The sequence below is a fragment of the Falco peregrinus genome, chromosome 6 (assembly GCF_023634155.1).
Source record: "Falco peregrinus isolate bFalPer1 chromosome 6, bFalPer1.pri, whole genome shotgun sequence".
In the NCBI taxonomy this organism is placed as follows: Eukaryota; Metazoa; Chordata; class Aves; order Falconiformes; family Falconidae; genus Falco; species Falco peregrinus.
Genome location: NC_073726.1, coordinates 22,911,888 through 22,934,158, shown reverse-complemented (window position 1 = coordinate 22,934,158; position 22,271 = coordinate 22,911,888). Strand labels below are relative to the sequence as shown.

Below are 22,271 nucleotides of genomic sequence, written 5' to 3'. Positions count from 1 at the left end.
GTGCAGTCACACTGGAGATGTGTAATGTGAAGCAAGACCCTTCACTGCAGCCTGGGCAGGAGGTTTGTCAAGAGGTTTGTTTCTGTAGCAGAAATGGGAGCGAAGAAGCTGTTTGTCCACGCAGGAGAAGGATGGGGTCTAAGGAAGCATCTGAAGAGAGTCCTTCCTGAATTATATGTTTACATATTAAACAAACAAAAAAAGCTTTTCAAAAATCTTCCCTGATCACCCACTGACCACCACTGTTCTGCAATCTGCAGTAAACTCTTCAATTGGCTTTTATTTATTCGCTTTACACATTTATCCTACTGAAAGGCAATTGTTTGTTGACCAGTGACCTAGCACTTGTGAAGGCAAAGTGTTTTTGATGATGATGGCTCTTTCTTTCCTTTCTTCTCCTAATTACAGCTTTTCTGAAATGAATGTTTGTTTCCTTTTGATCTTTGTTGTGATTAAAGCCTATATTCCATCAGACTTTCTTGGGCTGGTAAAATAGTAATGAAGAGTGCAAACACACACTTTTCTTTCCTATTATCACATCAAAGTTAGCACAAATGGAAACTTTTACTCCACTGAAGAAGGTAGCTATTAAAATGCTTGACTTGAACATAATTGGAAGCTACAGTGTAGCTTTCAGAAAATGTCTAGAGGCTCTTCTATTACCACTGGTTTTTATTCCAAAAGCAAGCTGTCTGTGTCTGAATGTGTTCAGGCACGGTAGGTATATATGCAACCACTTCAATCAGTTGTCCTTCCATGGGCCTCAAACACGCAGCTCACAGGAGACAAGTAACGCTGCAGTAGCCATAGTAGCCTAAATTGTGTGACCATATTTTGGCCTGAAGTTACTGTAAGAGCATGCTGATGCTTCAGCAATTGTTCATAAAAATCAAATAAGGGTTTGGGGCTTTTAAGGGTGCGTTTGTGTTTTGTGTTTCTCCTCAGCTGTTCTTTGCACAAGAACCCCACAATGATTCAGCAACTGGCTTGAAACAAAATACCCCTAAAACTGAGTGGCTTTACACTGATACAGTGTTCTTGTGACATTATATTTTCTGCCTCCATAGACTGTGTTTCAGTTAAATAGCTAGTACTATTTTAAGGTCATCTTTCCCTACACTTTGAGTGTCAGAGGGTTATTAAAATCCAGCAAACTGTAATGTAATCCTGATGTTACTGGTCACCTATTAACTACTATTGGTGCAAGGGAACTGTCTCGTACCTACAAGGGTCAAAGAAGGTGTGAACATACCTGACTAGTCAGCTGCACAGCTCTGGAAATAGTTCTCAGTTTTCTTGTTAGGATGTGCAAAATATGTTAAAACACAGGCAGAGTTAATAAAACAAGGTGAAGCATACGCTTCATGTACTTTTTGGTGGCCTCTAAACAAGTATCTATGAAATATTGGTAGGGCCTGTGGCACATTCTTGCACCCCCAATGTGCTTGCTGTGTAGTGTGCTGTTTCTCGGTAGTTTGAGACACTTGGAATGAAGTTTCTCATAGGGAAGATGAGATGAGAGTAGGAGGAAGAATACCTGTAAAATTATTCAGAACGTGTCTTTTCTAAAGCATGGTACTGCTGCTTTCCCAACCTACGTGGCAAGTGCTACCAGCCAGTTGTTAAAACCTATGAAAACCTTTCAGCCCTCTCAACATCCCTCTGTGTGAATGTTGATTTTGGGTAACACAAGTCTCTTAATTACTATATGCTGATGATAGCCTGCTTGTTATTGTCTTGTAAAATAGAAGTCATGCTACACTTACCAAATAATTATCTTCACTCACAAATCATTATCCTTAACATCCAATTGCTTAAGCCTAGCTATTACTGCTTCAATTAATATTTTCAGGGCAAGCTCATCACAGATGCCTTGCAGAATGCTCCCTTCAGATAAGTAACCTACACTGGATGAAGTAGGATATTACTGCTGAGCCTAGCCAACTTCAGTCCTGCAAGTCAAAAGATAAGGATAGCATCTTTCCTGTAAACATGGTCCCTTGATGCTAGTAAGAATGAGCCCTTCAGTGCTTTTGCACCCAATGAGGTAATCTTTGTGTGTGCTGAAGATATCTTTTCTACAGTTAGGGATGTTCTTAACTCTAGCTGTCTCTTCTGACCAATAAATTGGGCAAAGGGTGGTATGAGCCCATAGCAATGATGTGGTTCAGTGTGATGGGGAGAAGACCACCTCCTCCCTGTCGTGATTTTTTTTTTTTTAATTGAGTAGCTGCAGTAGTTAATAAAAAAACCAAAGCCCTTAACCAAATGCACTTGCAGGAGAGATTGGTATCACTCTCCTGACATCTGAGGCAGATTATTAAAATATTCTTTCTAAAATAACAAATTATGTTAACACCTACATCTCCTAATTGGATAGGAATAGAGCACAGAGGTGTTTCCTGCAATTGCAAGCAACAGTGCAATAGAGTCTACAAAATGTCTGCTTTGTGCCCTCTTACTGCAGACTACACACACTTCCAGATCCCTTCAGCAAATTTAACAGCTGCTGGTTATGATCACTGATCTCCTGGAATCTGCTTTGAAAAGATAAAAATCAATGGCACTGTCGGTCTTATAGAAAGATTAATATGTGAAGAGCTTTATGAAATGGGCCTTGCTGCCTTTGGAGGGAAAGGCCAAGAAAAAGCAACAAATCCTCCTGCTGATCTGGCCAGTGGAAGGACTGACTGACTCCAGACAAGGAGAATCATTTTACTGAAATCATGCAAGTGAGAGACTATCCAGGCATCTACTTCAGTTATCTTAATTTTGGGAGGACACTCTGCCTGTCTTGACTATATCCTGTGCAATCAGAGGAAACTGAATGTAAAGATTCCTTTCTTGAAGGGTGGAATCTTGCATCTGTAATACAAGAGATAACAGGTAAAGGCAGGCAAGGGAACATAAAAACAGGAGAATTTGAAAGGGATGGGAGAATGACTGTATTAGATACTGTAGAGAGCAGGTAGTCTGAGACTATGCTGGAAAATACCAGAGTTCAGCTATTCAAGAACAGCAGAAAGAAGCCTTCCTTCTAAGTCCTGGTGGCAGGCACAGGCTTCTTTGAGGGTAACAGTGGATGTGTTGTGAGTAGCTTTGAAATTAAGCAAATACATGCAAGGCTACAGAAAAAGATGGATCCTCCAAAGAGGGCTGGAGGATGCAGAGAGGAACAATGTGGTTAATATGGAAGACTAGGAAACTATTTTTGTAGTGGTTTGCCAAAGAAGCGTGCAGTAGTTTCCCTAACTTTAGTAAGCATAAGGGACAAGTGTTAAATCAGAGACAGGTCTACCTTATTCAAGCAGTGAGCAGAGTTTAGCTGTAGGGAAGGGTTACATCTGTTCCTGACAGACTTTTCTTTTTACCATAACAATAAGATTTTGACATATGCATAAGCGTGAGGTCCAAGTCATACCAAAGTTATCTTGCCTCTTGAACTTGTACTGCACTACCAGAGGCAGCCTGGATGTACCATGTACGCTGCTACCAATTAGACCTCAAGTTCAACAAGTTTAGATAAGAACAGCCTATGGGTTAAAGAAAAGTGTAAGCTGTGAAGGAAAAAAAACCCTGAGTTTACGGATTTAATCCTCTGCTCAACTCCAGAAACATAACTTGCATCTGTACTGAATAAAAAGGAGTTGTAAAAACCTGAGCTCTAACTATCTGGGAATGTGGAGACAGGGCTTCAGATCAGCATCCTGGTGCTTTGGTGCTTTCCATCATGCCGAGTGGACGTAAAAACAGCACAGACTCAAGGTGTGACTGCTTCCTTGACTGCCCTAGCTTCACAAAAAAGCCTTGAAACTGTTGAATTTGAAACATCCCACCATCTCCCTTTGCTTGCCCTTAATATTTTGAAAGGATTTAAACTCCTGGTTTTGCTTCAGGAGTGTTTTCAGGAGCTCAGATTGAAAATAACTGGAAAACTAATTTATTGACAAGTTTTCTTTTTCCTTGTCTAAATTGGAGAAGAGATGAAAAATGTAAAGACTGCTTTCAAAAATCTTTTCCTGCCCAGGTGGACACATAAGGCTTCTAATTATCAAATTACCTCTCATTCTTTCTCACATGCTGGCATGCAGGTTTCCAGGTGGTAGCCAGCAAACCTCATGCTGCTCTTGGTGTGCCTGCTAGAGACATCTCAAAGCACTCTGTAAGGCTGCCTGTGATCATTGTGTAAGGAGGGAGCATTATCTCTGGTAAACATAGCTAAGGAAATTACTGAAGGGGGTAAGGAAAACTGACAGCCTTAAAGCTCTTCTGCTTTGTTTATGTTTAATGGAGTGGTGGGCATGTCAGGAGGGCAAAATTGCTGTTAACCTGCAGAATTGCCTGTCACATGGGTAGGCTTTAATGTGTGATATTCTGCAAAGGGGGGTTGGAAATGTGAGTAGGTTTGAGAAAGCGAAGAGCTGTAGCACTGTGGCAGCCTTCTGCAGAGGTAGACCCAGGTATGTTTGTGAAAGGGAAGACTGGAGAAAATAAAGGCGTAGGAAGTGAGGAGGAGAAGCTTGTGCAAGCTGAAGAAGAGGCATTCACATGTCTGATGGGAGAAGAATGAAACTGCTGTTGTTCCACCAACAGAGAACTTGTGGGACATCTTCAGCTTCCACTGTTGGGTCAAACTTTCCAAATGTCAGAACTGTGTACTTCAAGTATTTGCACTGTTACTGTTCCTACTGAGCTAAATGTGCACTATTCACATTTGACATCATACCAGATGTCAAGGCTTTCAGTTTCTGTTGTATTAGGAAGCTTTTGCGTAATTTCTTTTGGTTTCAGTTTTCTGGGCAGCTCTTTGTCTTGCCAAAGTTATGCCAAGTAAAACCTGACCCATTAGGGTTTGAAAATGGGCTTGACTTTTTTTGGGAACCATTTACTGGTGAAAGTATGTGAGCAAATGCCTTAAACCATTTTTCAGAACTGGCAAAGTAGATGTCCTACACTAAAGTCCTCTTCAGCTCTTATGAAGTAATAAATCTGCCAAGCTGTCTTTCACTTCACAGAAGCAGTTTCTTTTAATACAGTAGCACAAGAGAAATGCATAATACTTCTTGGCCTTCCTCATATATTCAGGAGGGTAATATTCTTGGATTTAGCTTATTAAAATATTAGGGGTTATTTTACCAATATCTTTTTTTAAAGTCCTCAGGATAAGCTGTAGGCAAACTTACTGCCTGAAAAAAAGATGTACTCAGTCTTTGCCTAATCCAGGACATAGGAATATGATAAGCAGTTGTCTAGGTCCACATGTATTAAAAGTTTAGAGAAATGGCTTAGAGCATTTTTGTGTGCGTGTCTAGTGTCTGCAGATAACTTGTGAACCTTTCTGTAGATAATGAAAAAGCACTGATTTAAAAGCTTAATAACATAATTTTATAAATGAAGGATCCCTAAATAGGATCTCATCTTTGCTGAAGACTTGGAGAAAGACAGTTGAGGGTAACTGATTTTAAAATATATTTATTTATATATTGCTTGAGTTCATAACTATGGAAATGGTATCTTTTGGCAGTTGTAGTGGCTGTTGCTGTCTGTGGTAGTAAGCAAGTGCAGTCTGGGAGCTTATGAAAGTACATCAGGGAGGTATGCTGGTGAAAGAGTTTAGATCTTACAACTCTATATCTTGAACAGACCTAGAACCACCAAATTTCTTAGGGACATTGGTTGTACTGAGAAGTTGTTGTTACTGTTTGATTTCCTGATTTGCAAATCCTTTCTTGTTGGACTTTTCAGCAATGCATTTCTTTTAAAACATAGCTAAGATTTAAAAGCAATGCATAAATAAAAATATTACCTCATTGAAACTGTTGGTGGAATTCCCAGTAAATTCACAGGTTTTACCATAGCATTCCAGGATTTTACCTTGGACTGCTTTGTACAACGTATTAATTTCAAGTGCCCGTCAACGGAAACTTCCCATCTTGGCTGACTTGCAAGGATTTCCTCTCTGGATACTGGAAAAAATTAATCTCTAACATTAATGCTTGTTTTCTAGCTCTGCTATCAGTTGGCTAATGTCACTTCTTGTCTTCTCTCTTTTTTTCCCTTTCCCTCACAATTCTTTCTTTCCTATCAGATCTGCCAGTATACTTTACACTTTAATTTTTGCATCAGATGTAAATCTGCTGTCATCTGTGGTGTTGCTCTGAAGAAACAGCAGGAAACATGTTGTTTCTGGTGAATGTCAAGCCACTGCAGCAATGAAACTTAAAGTTTTGAAATGCCTGAGAAAGGAAAGCAGTAATAGGGCAATCCTGACAAGAATATGTGGAAGGAAGAACTCTTCCCAGAAAGGACTGTGATAGTGAGATGAACAAATGCTGGGAAGCAATAGAGTGAGAGAAACAAAATGGTTGTATGAAAGTTTCTCTGAAAAATAATTCATAAGTGGGGAGGAAACAGCTGGTGATGATGCTGAGGTAAAGCAGTTTATGAGGATGGAAAAGCCTTTTCCCCTAGTGTAAGTCAGCTGAAGATTAAACAGTATGTAAACTCTATATGGACAATTCCCAGGGAAACTGATGGAATTTGAATACTTGTATTCCTTTTACAATGGCAATGTTTGGCCGCTTTTTGCGAGTTAAAAGATGTAAGCATTTAGAATTCACTGAATTCTTTCTTAAATTTCAAAATTCTGCTCACAACTAATGACTATTCATGTTTGCATTGGAGCTGTTCTTGAAAATAGTGTCTCTTGTGTAATTTGTGTAATATGGGTTTCTATTTAGTGTGGGTGTCCATAATAGTGAAGCTGGTACCCTGAAACTTTTGCTGCTGTGGTTGAAGTGCCTTCTAAAAATCTGAAATGTAAACAAGTGCAGGAATTACTTCATCTGCTAACCAAGACTAGCAGTTGAATATAAATATAAAATACTCCAGGAAAATTCATCCACTGGATCCTGAAAAAGACTTTAGGTAGGTCATTAGATTTGAATTTGGCTTGGTAATTAGTATTATCACCTAAGCTCTTCCTGAATGGAGTTTTGTCTTGCAAGACCAGGTCCTACAGTGAGTTGGCCAGTGTGCCATCTTCCACAGAGCTTATCCAAGCGACTGGGATGGCTGTTGCTGAAAGATTTCTGCTTTGCATCCTAATGGAAAAAATACTTCATGCAGTGGAGTGCCATGGAGGACTGGGCCTTCAGTAAATATGGTAGGAGCATGTCCTTAGCAGACAACCACCACTTTACCTTGTGCATGTCTTCACAGCCTTGTGTGGGCAGTGCCCCATTCAAGCATGACTTAGTCACCCCCAACAAGCCCTGAACACAAAGGCTGCAGACATGAGCTGAGGAATTGGATTAATCTTCAAAACTAAACCGTATCACACTATTAAGATACCCAGTGAGCTGGAGAAAATGGCAAGTGAAGGTCTGCAATTTGCTTCCAAATAGGATTTTACATGGTTAAGTTTGTCTTCCTAGCTGTACATCTTCCTTGCTTCCCAGCTTTTTTATTCTGCAGGCCAAATTTCAGTGATCCCTGGAAAGCAGCTGCAGTTTCGTGTAGTATTCACATGCCAAAATACATACCTTGTTCTTTGAACTGTTTAAAACTTGCAGCTTCGTTGTTTCAGCTGGGGTACCTCATCCCTTAAACTATTCTTGAGTTTTGCCGCACCTGAAATTGCAGGTTGCCAGCAAAGCTGCCTAACTCTGTGGTGCCATGCACTTGGTGGTCCCACAGTTACCACATCCTGGTGAGAGGGGAAGTACCTTATTAAATGTGTTGACATAATTGTAAGCAATTATCTGACCAAACCTTCAACTTTACCTGCAAATGGACAGGAAGGCAGGTTTGATCACAGGCCTTGACTTCCCGGTGCCTTGCCCTCCTCAAGCAATTTTATTTAGGGTTACTTTTGAAGTCTTCCCAAAAATTAAAGCAAGGACAGAGGCCGTCCCAGTAGTCTTAACAGGGAGGAAAAAAGCACAGGTTATTTCAGACCTAAGTGTCAGATGTTTGGACAGATCCAAGGTGGACAAGGCAATTTGTTCCTTGAGCGGGACCCCATGCTTGTCCATAACTTCTCCAAAAGAAGTGTTTGTACCCTGAAGAGGGGTGTAAAGTATATCTGTGCAGCCAGAGTCTTACAGGCTTTGTGCTGTGAGCACCACCCCTGCTACATTTGGCTGGCTCGCTGTTACCTTTATTCTTGATCTTTAACTTTGGTGAAGCCAAAGAAAATGCAGACTTCAACAACAGCAAAAAAAGGCATAATGCCAATAATGTAGTTAGAATTGCAAATTCGGGTGGGCCCCACCTTATGTGGAGGAGTAGGAACAACCTTGGCTAAAGTTTCCTGCATGTTTTAGCAAGCAGTCCCAAGCACAGACAATAATGCAGCCTGATTTCCTACGGAGCTGGCTTGTGCTTGGATTCTCTGATGTCTTTTTCTCCCCACCTTCATGGCTGAGGTGTAACAGTTCATTCATGATGTGCAAAGTTGAGAGAGAGAGAGGGTTTTTAAAAAAAAAAAATGCTGTGGAGATCAGGTGCTTGAGTCAGGAATAGAGGTAAGGTCTGTTAGGAAAGCCATGAACAGGCTTACTTGATGCTGGGGGCCTGGGCTCTCCTGGGTTATGATACCAGAGGTGGCTGAGCATGATTTGCTGATGCTGCTGTGCAAAATACTTTATTCTTCCTGCAGTGTGAGGGGTGGGCATGTAGCAGGAGAGCTCCTGGGAAGACCTCCCAGTGCCATTTGGAAGAGGCTCAGGCTTCTCCTTTTTTCTCCCCCATCTTTTTCGTGTGTCTTCCTGGAGCACCGTTGCCGCCAGGAGCTTTCTTCTTGCTGTGTTCTCCTGTGCTCCTGAAGCGCACAGAGGGAACTCGAGAGTATGAAATATGGGACTCCAGAGCCACTGCTGGATCAGGCAGAGCTTTCTAATTTTCTCAGTCCCTTCAGGAGCTGCCAAGCACGCAATGAAATCCTCTCCCTCTAGGTGTCACCGCTGGATTGGTAAACAGCCTTTTTCCTTCCACATCGGCCCAAGATACAACCTGGGTGTTAACATTGCACTCCTGCTCTGAGCCTAGTATTTATAATAAATTGACCACTTGGGCTACATTTGGGTTTAATTTCGTTTTATTGAGTCAAATGGTTAGTGCTTCCCCACCCAGCACGAAAGGAAATAACTTCTTGAATACCACAGGCTGACTTTTTCTTTCTTCTGTAACATACTGTCTGCTGACCATGCCCCTTCCCTAAATCAGGTCAGCTCAAAGGTGATTTGGGGGGAGAAAAGTGAGCAGGGAACCAAAACATGTGAACACATCCTGGATGCCCTGGGCTCTTAGCACGTGGGTGGGCTGAACGAGGAACACAGCGGGGCTGGGAGCATTCATCACCTGTGTCTTCACTTAAAAGCTCTCCTGCAAAGTTGTCTGGGTGGTTCCAAACTTATTTCTGAGAACCCAGAATATGTTAGTCTTTATGCAATAAGCTTTTGTGGTCTCTCTGATGCCAAAGTTAAATTAAGCTGATTTCCCTCCCCCGCATACATAAACGTCTTATGACTTTGTAACTGCTTTTGTATCTTGCTCAGTGAGAAAGTCAGTTAAAGTGCTTGGCTTAGTTTAAACCTCTAGATGCAAGGTTTTCCAGTGAATCTAAGTGATTTAATTCCTGTGGGTGACTTTTTTTAACGCCAGATGTGTTCATGACGCCCTTATACTGGCTGGAAAATATCACCCAGAGCACTACAAAGCATTAACTAATTAGTGGCCTGTACTCAAAGTCCTTCAAAAATGACATTGCTGTTCATTTCATGGGAGTTTGCACTTCATACAGTCATCTTTTGAAGCAGGGGGCCTGAGCAGCTGACTTTGTTATAGCTGTTTTACAGAGGGGTCAGCTTCAAACTCAGCAGGTAAGGACATCGATGCCAATGCAGAAGTGCTGACTTTCAGAAAAAAGTCTATTAACCACAACACAGCCTGGCCTCTGGCTTGCCCACCTAGAGGGCTGCCAGCTGCTGTTAGTGTCATGTCCCCTTCCCTAAGGTGTTTTATATCAGTAAAATGAGTTGGTGTTTTAACTTATGCTGTATCAATGCTTGGGAAAGAAGGTGTTCACTGTAATAGGTGAAGTGTTGAGATACACAATGTTGTCAATGCAATAGTCCTTATCGTTGTATCAAGCCATGTTTTCTGAACCAGGCTTACATATGTAATGTTTTGTGTTGCTGCTTGTTATTTCGGCTGACAATGTATCTCTTACTCAGTTTTTGACATTCGTTTTGATTTGTTAGTGGTTATCTCTTTGCATCGAGCTTACTGTACTTTGTAGTTGCATGCAGTGGGCTGTTGCAATACTAATTCCTACACGTGAGGGGGCAGATTTGAGATTGTTCTGGAACCTAAATCTATTTTCTTTGTGTAAAGAATTGTTTCAGGATAATCTTTAGAAGAGACAAAAGTAATTTTTGTACTAACTGTCAAAGAATGTTCTCTTGAACATGAATAACCACTAGTTCAGCTGAGTGATTTTTAATAATGGGTTTCCTGTGAACACGTCTAACAGACTTTCTCTTCTTTTAAAGATGCTACGTTCTTGCTAGAGAGGTGCTATTTTTCCCTTGCACTGTGAGATTTTTGTATGTGGGTGGGTGGTTTGTTGTAATAACTGGAAATTGTTATAATGCTTTTAATAAAACTTCATTATTACTTTGTTTAAAACTTGAAAACAGACTTCAGGTGTATTTATATTTCTCCCATGGAAAGAGATTAGAGACTCGTGTCTGAACTCTCCTCCCTTTCTCATAGTGCTAGCTCATATGTCTTCCTTGGCCTCTGAGCAGCTGCCTTTCCCTGCCAACCTCCGTAAAATTATCCCTGGAGGCAGCAGTTCCTTGTCTACTGCAGTAACTACATTTTCTCTGATTTCTTAATCCTTCATCTGTATTGTTTTGTCTGAGTTTCAAGCTCTCTTTCGTTTCCTTGCAGGCCTTTCTTTGCTCTGTTCCTTATCTGCTACTGCTTCTAAAACCTCTATGGTCAGATAGCCAAATAACATCCAAGACTGTCATCCACACAAGGAGAATTTGGCTTCTAGCCTGAGGTTTACCTTGATCTCTACCGCCATCCATGTGCAAACCGAGCTAAATTGGCCAGATTAGGAGAATGGAAGGTATCTCAAACTGGAAATGGACATCTAGGACCTGAACCAAATAATTTGAGGGCTAATACTCTGCTGCTGCTTTCACACTAGCAGGAGAGAGTGTAGGGCTTCAGCAGGAAGCTTCATGAGATTGTCCTGAACACATACAGATGGGCATGGAGGACCAAGAAACACTGATGTGGTTTTATGTTGGGGTTCTGTGAGTGCAACCTTAACTCAGGCACAGATACCTACCATTTGGAACAACTTCAGTTGAGACCCACTACTGAAGCTTTCACAGAAAGGGCAAGGCTGAAATGGGAAAGACTGAAATGAAAAGGGAACCCATTGAGGAATCTGAAGCCCCCAAAGTCACAGGGGAAAGAAGGCAGTTCAAAGTTAAAATCATGTGAAGAAAGGTAGTCACAGTGAAAGGAAACCGTTATCTTGCCTAAGCACAGAAGGTGCACTAGTTTAAGTGCCTTAAATGAATTTAATAGAACAGTGCAAACCCTGTTTGAGAAAATGAGTTCTTCTGGGGTGGTTACTGGCCAATGTCAGCTTAGCACAGGTCGATCTGTTACTGGCTTGCAGAGTTGCCTGAGATATCAGCATTAAATGTGTTTGCTTATTTTTACATTTAGTAAGAAAAGAATGAAAGGGACTGTGCCTTCAGAAAGTAAAAGCATTAAACAATCTCTTTTGTAAGAGCAAAGTACACCTTCAAGTCCTTGTACTGTTTAAATATTTAAAATATGAAGTCACTCAGTGCTCCCTTACCACCCACCTACTAGGGCCTGTTTCTCTTCCGATCTTACCCTTAAATTGTATAGACATTACATTATACAGCTCCACCCTGCAGCCATTTCCTGCCCAGCTCCTTAGTCCTTGGTATTTTCTTGGGTGTTGGTTTTTTTTCCTCTTGTCTCCTTTTCTGTTTTTCCTGTAACTCCATAGGTTTTTTTATCCATGGTTCCTAGACTGCTTCTGCTGGCTTACTCTGCTCTGCCCAAATCTAACCCTGCCCCTACTACTTTTTTCCTGCATGGGCTAAGTGTTAATCTCCTTCAACCTGCAGAGCAATGCAGGGCATCTTTTTATAGCCCTGCCAAAGATAAGGAGGTGAACTTTCCTAAGAACATAAGAGCTAGTTCAGAACAAGGATCTCTCTGACCCAATGAGCTGTTTCCAACCATGATTTGAGGGCTAAGAAAGAACAAGACTGACAATTATGATGCTCCTTTCTTCTGTACAGTGTCAGTCTCCACCAGTTTTCAAGTTGTCTGCTTAGTAGCCCCCAGTAAATTTCTTCCAAGGCTTTATCTAGCCTTGTCTTGATTCCATGCAGACTTTGCATCCAGGGCAGCTTTTGGCAAGGAGTCCTGCAGATCAGTTGTTTACCCAGGGTGTTCATGGTGAGGCCATAGCCAGGAAAGCCTCTCCTCCACCAAAGTGGGCAGGAAAAGGGATGTAACCTGCCCTGACCCCAGTCACACAGTATTTTATGGCTTCTAAGGGACTGCCTTGAGCAGTAAGAAAAATGCTGGTGTAGATTATTTCAAGCTGAAGCCATCCTGTGGCTGAGTTTGTTTTTGTTATGAATAATCATAACATAATCATAAATAATGACAAGCATGTTATTCTAGTGATAAGTCCCTGTGCTGGTGCTATAGCAAAGGGCAAGATGGCTTCCTTTAAATACACATGTGGCAGTAACACTGCTGTTACAAATTCCCCCACCTCCTCCAGTTGTAGGAGAGCCTTGAGCTGCAGTATAGCCCTGTATAATAGAAAAAAGCTATGCTAGTACAAGCAAGCAACCAACCACATTTCAGCTGGTCTTCAATAACCTTTTACGTGCATGTGTTCAGCCTCAGCAGAAGATGATTGTCTTTCAATGAGCACAAGCCTAACTGAACTCTTGCTCTTACTACCTCGCATTTGCTGCTGGTTGCAGGAATGCCTGTGGACTCTTACAGTGCTTCAGCTGATCAGTGGTAATTTGTTACACCATGTTAAGTTGCTGTTCCAGCCCTTGAGCCCTACAACTAGCATTAACTGCATTCATAACAGGGGCTGCAGCAGCGGTTTGCACAGAAGAAGAAAAACACACAGTTGAAGTGACTGTTTCCATAGCTGTGTAGAGTTAAAAAGGAGAAAAGTTTGTGCTTGTCAGCACTGAAATGTATGTTTTCCTGAATGTTCTCTTGTGATAACTTCTAATATTTATTGGATCAAGCTTGGTTCCCACAAGAACCTAGAATAGTTGTTTGGATTTGAACTGACACAGTCTTCCACAGCTGGCATGACTGCTGGGCAGCAGAGCTCGCTCCCATGGCTTCTGGGCACTTGGAATTCCTCTGTCCAGACTGTTCTCCCCTGAGAGCGTTCAAAATAGGTATCGCACGGGAAGGGGCTGATGAGGGTGACGCTAAGTGGAAACAGTAATGTTTAAATACAGCTAGTTTCAGCTGAACTTGGAGCCTTTTGCTCCCTGCCTGGAAATGTTCGAAAAGTTTATTCACTTGGAGCCTTCAAGAGCGTGGTTTTGTGGGAATTAAAAAGTCACGTAAAGTTAATCCAGAAGGGTCAGTGGTTCATTAAAGCACCCAAAGACAGCAGCCTTGTGAAGACAGCCTTATCTTCAAGTCTGGTCTCTATGAGACAGTGCTTTCCTGTAAGCATGGCTATTGTTTACAACGTATTCTTCCTTTCTCTTTCTTCCTTGAACTGCAGTCCAGATACCTAAACGTTTATTCGTGGCGATTTTTATGCTTGTGCATTATCACCTGGTCGCGTTAAGCTAACATCTCTGCATTAAAAAGTCTGCTTCTGTTTGTTTTAACAGTGGTAGTTTCTGGCCTTGGGACCAAAATTGTGGAAGAGGATGTGAACTGTTTAGAATAAAGCCTGACTAAAGATTTCTCTAAGCCTTTAAAGGTACTTGCTATCAACTGTACAGCTAGGATGACATGATGAAGTGAGTCAAAAATGTATTTATGAATCTTGCATCTGAGCTCTAACTAGAAGTTTAGCTGGTATCTCCAAAGCATTGCATGGAAGATTAATTTCACCTAACTTAGGTCACCTAAAAGCTGATTGCTTAAATCTGAGCTGCAGACAAGGTTTCTTTATAGCTGATACAGAAAGAGAGGCGCCTCAAGGGCGTAACCAAGCCAGCTTAAAATGCCTGGCTGGAGGTGTCAGCCTCTCTCCAGGAGTGACAGGGGAGCCTGGACAACTGCCTCCCATCCGGGGGGCTGACAGATGAGATGAGCCATGGCCTGGCTACACATTCAGCAGGAAGTGGGGAGACAAGGTTCGGCATGTGGTATTGGTGTGGTTTTATTTCTGTTCCTGGTTTTTAATTGTTAGGATTATCTTCTAGCTCATCATTCATGTGAGAAGTCGTGCACTGCCGACAGACCTGATTGACAAGGGCCTGATGCACGAAGCTCAGTGGCTCAAGAGCTGGGGGTGCATTAGCTCTGCCGCAGGGAGCTGTGCTTTGCTGCTAGAGATGATCCTGCAGCAGTGAGAGCGCTTGCATGGCTGCTGACAAGCGAAATATTTTGTCAGCAGCTGCACTGCTTCTCCCTACAGCCCTCCTCCCCTCTCCACTTCAGCATTTACATCATATCTCTGTAAATGAGAGTACAAATAGCTCTGTGAAGTGGGCAGAATTACTACACGCAGCATGTGCTTAATCATGTACCAGAAGATGTTCTGTCAGCAGCTTTCATTTTTCTCTTAATAAAGCAGAATAAAGTTTTTCTCTTCCCAGTGATGGATTATTGCCATAATCCTCTCTTACATGCTTGCAGTCAAGAGTACCTGCTTGCAGAACTGGAGCTGTCTTTGTTCAGCTGTGCCCCTGTGTGCCATAAGGCTGAGTGGAGGAGAGTCAGCTCTTGCTATCTTCCAAAGCAAAGCATGGGTGGCAGCAAGGGCAAATGCCTGGGTGAGGGAACAGCTGGGTGATGCTCTGGGGCATCACTGGCAGGAAGACATAACTGCTAAGTCCATGGGGACAGCAGCTCCCTCCTGTGCCTTGTAAAGAGGGATCATACTTCCGGAGCACCACAGTTTCCACTCGTGCCTGGTGATGCTTCTGTCCTTTCAGCTTGGGCATGGCCTGGACTCATGGACCCTTTCAGGCATCCAGGTTTTCTTTGTTTCCTCGTCAGTATAGGTTCTCTGAGATGTTTACGGTGTTCCCATCAGGTTGGCAGTTGAAGATGGTCTGTGCAGCTGCAGAGTTGTCTCAGCAGGCTAGCTTGTGACCAAAGTGGACCTCAGGTTTTCCTATCCAGGCTTATGTTTGCTACATCTCAGTTTGGCCAGCATAAATGTTTACACAGTCATGTTGTAAACTAAATCACTGAAATGGTATTCTTAAAAATAATCTTCACAAAAGGCTGTTGTTATCTGTTTGATTTCAGTGCTCAGTTGCTGGTGTGCTGGAGCACATCATTCAACCAGAAGCCTTTGAAAAATGCCAATGTGTGCTAAGCATAAGCACTGAAGTAATTTGAACAGTTGGAAAAGGTTTAGGGTGGGGAAGAGAGGAGACTTGACCACGTGCTACTGAAAAGACCTCCTCTTTCTCCTGCAGAAAGCTCTGGCTGCCAGCCTTAGCAACAGTGCTAGGGAGCTTAGTGTTTACTGAATTTGACTTGGAGCAGATACCCAGTTGGGGAGGGAAGTGTGAAGGCAATCTGGAAGGAAGATGCTTGGGTCATAAGGGAAGTCTGTGGTGAAAAGATATCACTTCAATCCTCAGATGAAACTAGATGTTGCTGTGTTGGCTGTGGAGAGACTGTTAATGTGCAGCTCTGGAGAGGTCAAGCGTGTGATTATTTGAGGATATCAGTGCATGTTTAATCTCCTTGGGGCTTATCTGCTTGTGTTCAGTGCTGCTGTTGATTGCTTCTTCAGACAAATAGCTATAATATTCCACTAATACCTGTGAGAAGTAAACACTTCTAAAATGGAAAATTACTTTTCCCATTCAGTCTGTGCTGAACTTCATAAAACTATTTAAACAAAAATTTAATGTTCTTTGTATAACTTAAACCTGCCCAGAGTGTCTGAAAGCGCTTCCTTTTAGAAGCAGAGGTTGTTCCAACATAATAGAACAAAATAATGGCTATTCCAGAGTGTCTGAAAAGTACAAGAAGTTCTCAGCTCAGCAGTAGCACTGCTTGGGCCTCTCCAAGTGGTAGGTGGATTGAAGTGTTTTGATCACTCTACTGCCATGGGTTTTCATGGCTTTGCTATTTGAAAGCTGAGACTGCTAGAATTACTAATTGCACCAGTGTTGCAAACCGTGATGATGATGATGCCAGAAAGTTATTGCAGCTTTCTAAACCACATTTCCAGAGAGCAACCAGTCATTCTTTTACTCTCTATATAATTATGGCTGTAAGTATCCCACTTCCTTTTGTGTGCTGCTGGCAGTGGTAGCATTAATGAGGTAGCATTAATGACAGAGAAGCAGTCTGCAAACTTGAACTCCATGCGGAGTTCACTGGCACCATTTTCCTCTCAGTCATTGAAGTACTGAGTTCTTCTGTCTTGCTTTTAGATATTTAAAATGTCTGTCAATAGATTTTTCTTGAAGTAAAGCTTTTACCCTGCAGCTTTTCAAGATAAGGAACCGTGCAAGGACTGCTGTAAGTGCCCTTAGTCAGAGTTTGTTTGCACAGTGCTCGGGAGGCCTCTTATACTTATCCAAGGCCTCTGGATATTGTTGAAATGGAAATATTAACTATAGTAAGTTGGAAATCCGGAGGCTCTTTGTTTTGCCCCTGTAGAAAAGCTTTAAAATAGAATTCAAAAGACTCTTTGTGAGCTTTTCTGTTCTTGTCATTCAAAACAGGATTCACCAGTGTGGCTTGCTCATTTTGGGAAAGATGTACTTTCAGTCTGTACATGTTGGTGTAATGTTCACCATCTTGTTACTTAACTGGTGCAAGTGGTTTATATTTAAGAACAGCTTACTCTGAAAACACAAAAAAAGGAGGTTGGAAGTCAGAGGGGAAGGAAACACAGAACTGCTGCCCAGTCTGAAGAATGTATTTTGGAACTTTAAAAAGTTAAGAGAACAGCCAGATCAAAGCATTTCTGCAGTTTCCTGGATAAGTCATCAAAAATAAGTAAAAAAAGAGTGCAGACTGTCAAATGATGCTGACTAGGCTGTGCGGATTTACAGTAAAAAGGGAGGAAAATGTTTCAAATAACTTTAATGGGAACTTGCTCTAACCTGATGAGTGAAGCTCTTCTGTGCTTTATCCTCTAGTCTAATGGGAATGTATTCTAGCACGCCCTTTGTGGATGTCTTTTGGTTTTTTATTGACCCCAAAATCTTACTTATGGCTTGCTTTTTCCCCTCCTTCCTCAAAAAAACCCAGCAAAAGTCAATGCAAAAAATGTCTCTGGTGAAGACAAACAATTAAAAAAAAATTAAGCAGCAACGCAGTGTTTGACAGAAACATTTGCTTTTTGATAAATTGATTTAAGATTAGGTGTGTTTTTTCACTGCTGTTTACACTTGCCCTCTGAAATTCAAAATGTATCCAGCGCTGAAGGGAATCCTTAAAGTCTGAGGACAAATTTGGCCAGGTGCTCACTGCCATTGCTACATCCACGCTGCCTGTGCTGGTGAGTGGAGCCTGATGTTTATTTAAGGAAGGTGGTGAACAATGACTGTTTCCTTATTCTGACTTCAATGTGAAACAATTGAGCCTGCCCACTTGCCTTAATCAATATGTTATCTACTAAATTGCCCAAACTTCCTCTATTAAGATTATTGGGGCCCCATCTCCTTCCCTGCTATGTTGCAGAACAGGTTTTTTGTTCAGGACTTCTCCTGCCTCCCTCAGTGTTGGTAGCTGCTTTTCTAAACCTATTTGCAGGGCAATACAAACTTGAAATTACAAATTAAATGTGCACTTCTAAGGTTAAAAATATTTCAAAGCTAATGTCTGTATGGACCATCAGTATGGCAATCTCTATTTTAACAGGCTCTGCAAAGATATACCCTTGGCAAGCCTGGCAGTATCCTCATTTGCTGGTGAACAGCCTGGAACATTCATTTCTTGAAGTAAACTGAGGGTACCAAAACAGAAGTGTTTGTTCTTTCTGCACAATCTCAAGAAGATTGCCCTTCCTCTGCTCTTAGTTTAGAAAGATCTGCTTTGCCAGCGTGTTGCTGCAACATTTTACATCTTGAAACTTACTTTTGTGTGTTCACGCAATTGTCTTCATAACCCTGAAGTTCTTAATCACTTTGAAATATGTTTCAAAGTTACATGAATCAGCCAGCTATAATTAACACTTTCTGCTTGTCTTGGGCCTGGTAAGATAAGGAAAGGGTCTATATCTGCTCATCCTGTCTTAAACAAGGAAATTATGCTGGAGACAGTCTATCAAGAAGAATCTTTTTCAAGGAAGTGACTGAACACAAATTTAATCTTTTCGTTTGGGTGACACAGCAGGGATCTCTGTGGATGTCCCCACAACAGGGCTGGGCTCTTGAAACTGCTTTGCAGTAAACACAGCAATTAACTATATCCAACTACTGGCACAAGCACAATACTTTATTCTGCTGTCTTCAGGTACTAAAGCATTACATCCAGGCTATTCTGAACTTGTTTCAATTAATCATACGGTGTTTTGAGCAATGACCAACAGTGCAGTGCTCCATCACACAGCTCTGCTTTTTCTCATGTTGTGTTGTGAGACGCATTTCATAAAACTTCCAGGATTGCTCTTAAGGTCATCACTGACCTTTAGTTCACCAGTGCTGTCTTCAGATTCTTGACAGACCTTGCAAGGGATACCCGTGCAAGCACCACAGTCATGAGTCATTCATTTGCATGTAATATGTGTAGTAGTCATGCAGGTGACTAAATTTGGCTTTGTGCTTTTGCAGGCTCTAGCAGAGGAAAAAAACCCAAGCAGTTCTGCTGGTAATCATTCCCATGATCATTGCTTAAGTGGTACCTCATCAAGGCTCAGTTAGCAAGCAGTGACAGGAGGAGACACGGGGATGTCATGTGGTGAAGCTTTGAGATGAGGGAGGCCACTTCCCTAAAGGTCTTTTTTCCACTTAGCATGAGTCCACTTCCCTTGATATCTGTCCATTTGCCACTCCTTTATGGTTCCTGGCAGATCTCAGCTCCCCATACTTGGCTAATGTCTTGAAAAGGAAGAAGGATCGGTAAGACCTCTTTACACCACAAAAGGCTCATTCCTGTTAAGAAAACATGGTCAGGAAATGTCTGTGATACCAAGATCTAGAACAAGTAAGAGAATTCCTACTCCCAAAACACTGTCGATGTTGTGTTGGGGGCATGTGAAGAAAGAGCAGTTTCTGATTTCTCCCTTGCCCTCTTCTCTGGACTGAGTCTTCTTACTAGACCATTGAAGAGGAAGAAATGAAAAGGAGGAAACAACAGCTGGTCTATAACAAGCTCTGTTGTTGTGGAAGATCTGTGTTGGGTGTTTGGAAGACTGAAAGGAACTTTTTAACTGGGGCAGATATTTCTATATTGCATACCTTTTGTGGAAGGGATTAGCTGCATTTCTCCCCACAGCTGCGTGACAAAAGGAAGAAAGTTTAGATGATGGAGTCTGAGATGGAGAAATGTCTCTCCAACTCTTGTGGACAACTGGAAACAAAGGTGCCTGTAGAATTTTGAACCTTAATCCTATTGTACCGCCCACCCCTGCAAATCATTTTAAAATGCGGAGGTTTCCAAGTTAATGCCTGTCATATGTGATCATTTCTCCTTTTCATGGAAGAATAGTGGCTATGTAGTCTTGATATTGAACAGAAGCAGTAGAGAGATTAATACATGTGTGATCATCTCTATAGGTTGTGTTTTGGAAGATACCACCAGGTAGGTTCCCAGGAGACACCAAGAAAAGCCTTTTTCAAGAACAGCAGGGAGGCCAGTGGGAGGCTTCTCACACTTTTGGCTATATGAGTCCCACCCCAGCTTCAGCAGAGGGGAAAGTGAAATGCTGCATAGGCAATCCCACAATTGCCTTACAGCATGTGTGCCAAAATAAAACACTCCTTTGATAAAAACCTTATTATAATGCCTGTATAATAGGAATGAAACACTTGGGCAATAAACGGAAGCCTACAGTGGTTGCTTGAAACCTGTAAACGTAAGAGGACATGGTGATAGGTGTACCATACCTTTAAATCTGAGCTTTTTGAAAGATTGCTGTAGCCAAACTTTCTTATTATACCACGTAAAATCTCCATTTCATTGGAAGCTGAGTGCACTAGTACAAACTCATGCTTGTACTCAACGGCAGCTTTGTGCCTGCAGTCCCATTGCTCCCTGTGGGCAGTGAGGCACAACTCAGGGTGCACCCAGGACCTCAGACAATGCACCTGGAGCAGCTACAAGCAGCCCACATCCATACTGGGATGACTGGGAGATACTCTGAACAGTTTGCAAGCCTGTGGCTTCCAGGCCACAATTTGGCTGCCTCTGTTGTCAAAGATCAAGGTTCCTGGGATAAAATTGTGCCTCTGCTTCCCAGCATGAAAGCTCATGCCTGCCTTAGAGACTGAGGCTTAGTCCATTCTAGTAGCTCTTTCTAGCTGTGCATGGCACAGTTTGCAGACCATTAATTATCTCTTTGCTTTTCTATCTGAAGTCAAGGAATATTTAATCAAGCTCATAAATTTTGGTCTGAGCAGCCTAGCAGGTTAGATGTTGGGATTAAACAGTGAGGATTTTTCTTTCTCATGTGAAAAAAATGGCTCTATTTTAAATTTCAAAGAAATCTGATGCTTATTCCCAGATTTACTTCTGAAGCAGTATGTACTCTTGTAAATCCCAAAGAATGTTCCCTTCTAGAAGTTTCTTCTCCATCTAGTGATCAGCGTACTGGTATGCAGCTCTTGGAAATGCCACTTTCCTTTCTGGAGCAGTGTCACAGACATAGTGATTGTATTTAAAATTTTTGGCTGATCCAAAGGTACCTGAAGGTCATGTGGTCTGAGGACCAGCTTCCTCTGATTTTACATAAATTATAATTCATGCATATGGTAATTTGAACAAGTTTATTTGTATTTTTTATTTATTTTATTATATTTAATATTTAAAATAAAATATTTTATTTTATGATATATATTATTTTAAAAAAAATATTTATTTTTAGATAGCTATATATTCGGATATCTAAGTCTACATATATATATAACATAAATGACATATTTACTATTCCAACCACTTTGAAGCCCATGACAACGTTCATGCTTCCTGTTTTTCCACCACACATGCTGCTTGCTTACTATCTTCACTGCTTATATAGCAGCTACCTTTCTTGAACCCTTAGAGCAGGTGAAATGCTACTAAACAGGTCCTGAGGGGACTTCAGCAACCCCAGAAGATGCAGGGAAGGGTTGCTCCTATTCCATGCGACCTACTGAGGTGTCCAAACAGCTCTAACTCCCTGTCCAGAGCAAAGTATGTAACTTTCTGCTAAGGCTGCTTCAGCTTTTTATGTGTACCAGACACATTCCTTCACCATGAGTGCAGAATGAAAAGAATGTGCCCTTCTTGCACATTGTGGTCTTGTCTTTTTGGTACCAGGTGCCACATAACAGTTTTGGGTCATCTCCTTGGGTCATTCCAAGAAAAAAAATCCACTGCCTGGACAAAGTCCTTCCTAGAGAGAGTAGCACGGAACCAGCTCAGGCATTCAGCAGTTCTTAGATTTCTTCTTACATTTGAGTTTGAAGTAAAATACAGTGTCATGTGTATTAACAGACATATGCTAAGCAAAGGGACAGCATAGAAATATATTTCTGGAGGAAAAGCACTGATAAGCTCACCTGAGCAATCTACATCTGCTGCATAAAATGTTTGCTTCATCACCAAAAGGATCCTGTTATTCCTTCACATCTTGCTTCCAGTAAGGTACACTTCATAAAATATTTATCTCGTTGCTGTGCCCTGGCTGGTAGAAGTGCAAAAGTATTTCTGGATGGTTGATTTATATTTTCCAAATACCAATTCAGAACACCGCACCCTGCACAAACCTTTTACAGACAAATGCTTTTTCTCTTCGATACAGAGAGCTGCTGATGTTAAATTCTACTAATATTGTGAGATGAATTTTCAGTAAT

At 41.6% G+C, this 22,271-nt stretch overlaps 1 protein-coding gene across 1 annotated transcript in view; it reads left to right on the top strand.

Annotated features, from left to right (window-relative positions):
• NET1 (neuroepithelial cell transforming 1) overlaps window positions 1-22,271 on the top strand; it is a 54,006-nt gene that overhangs the window by 5,494 nt on the left and 26,241 nt on the right. The gene's annotated exons all lie outside the window — the stretch shown is intronic.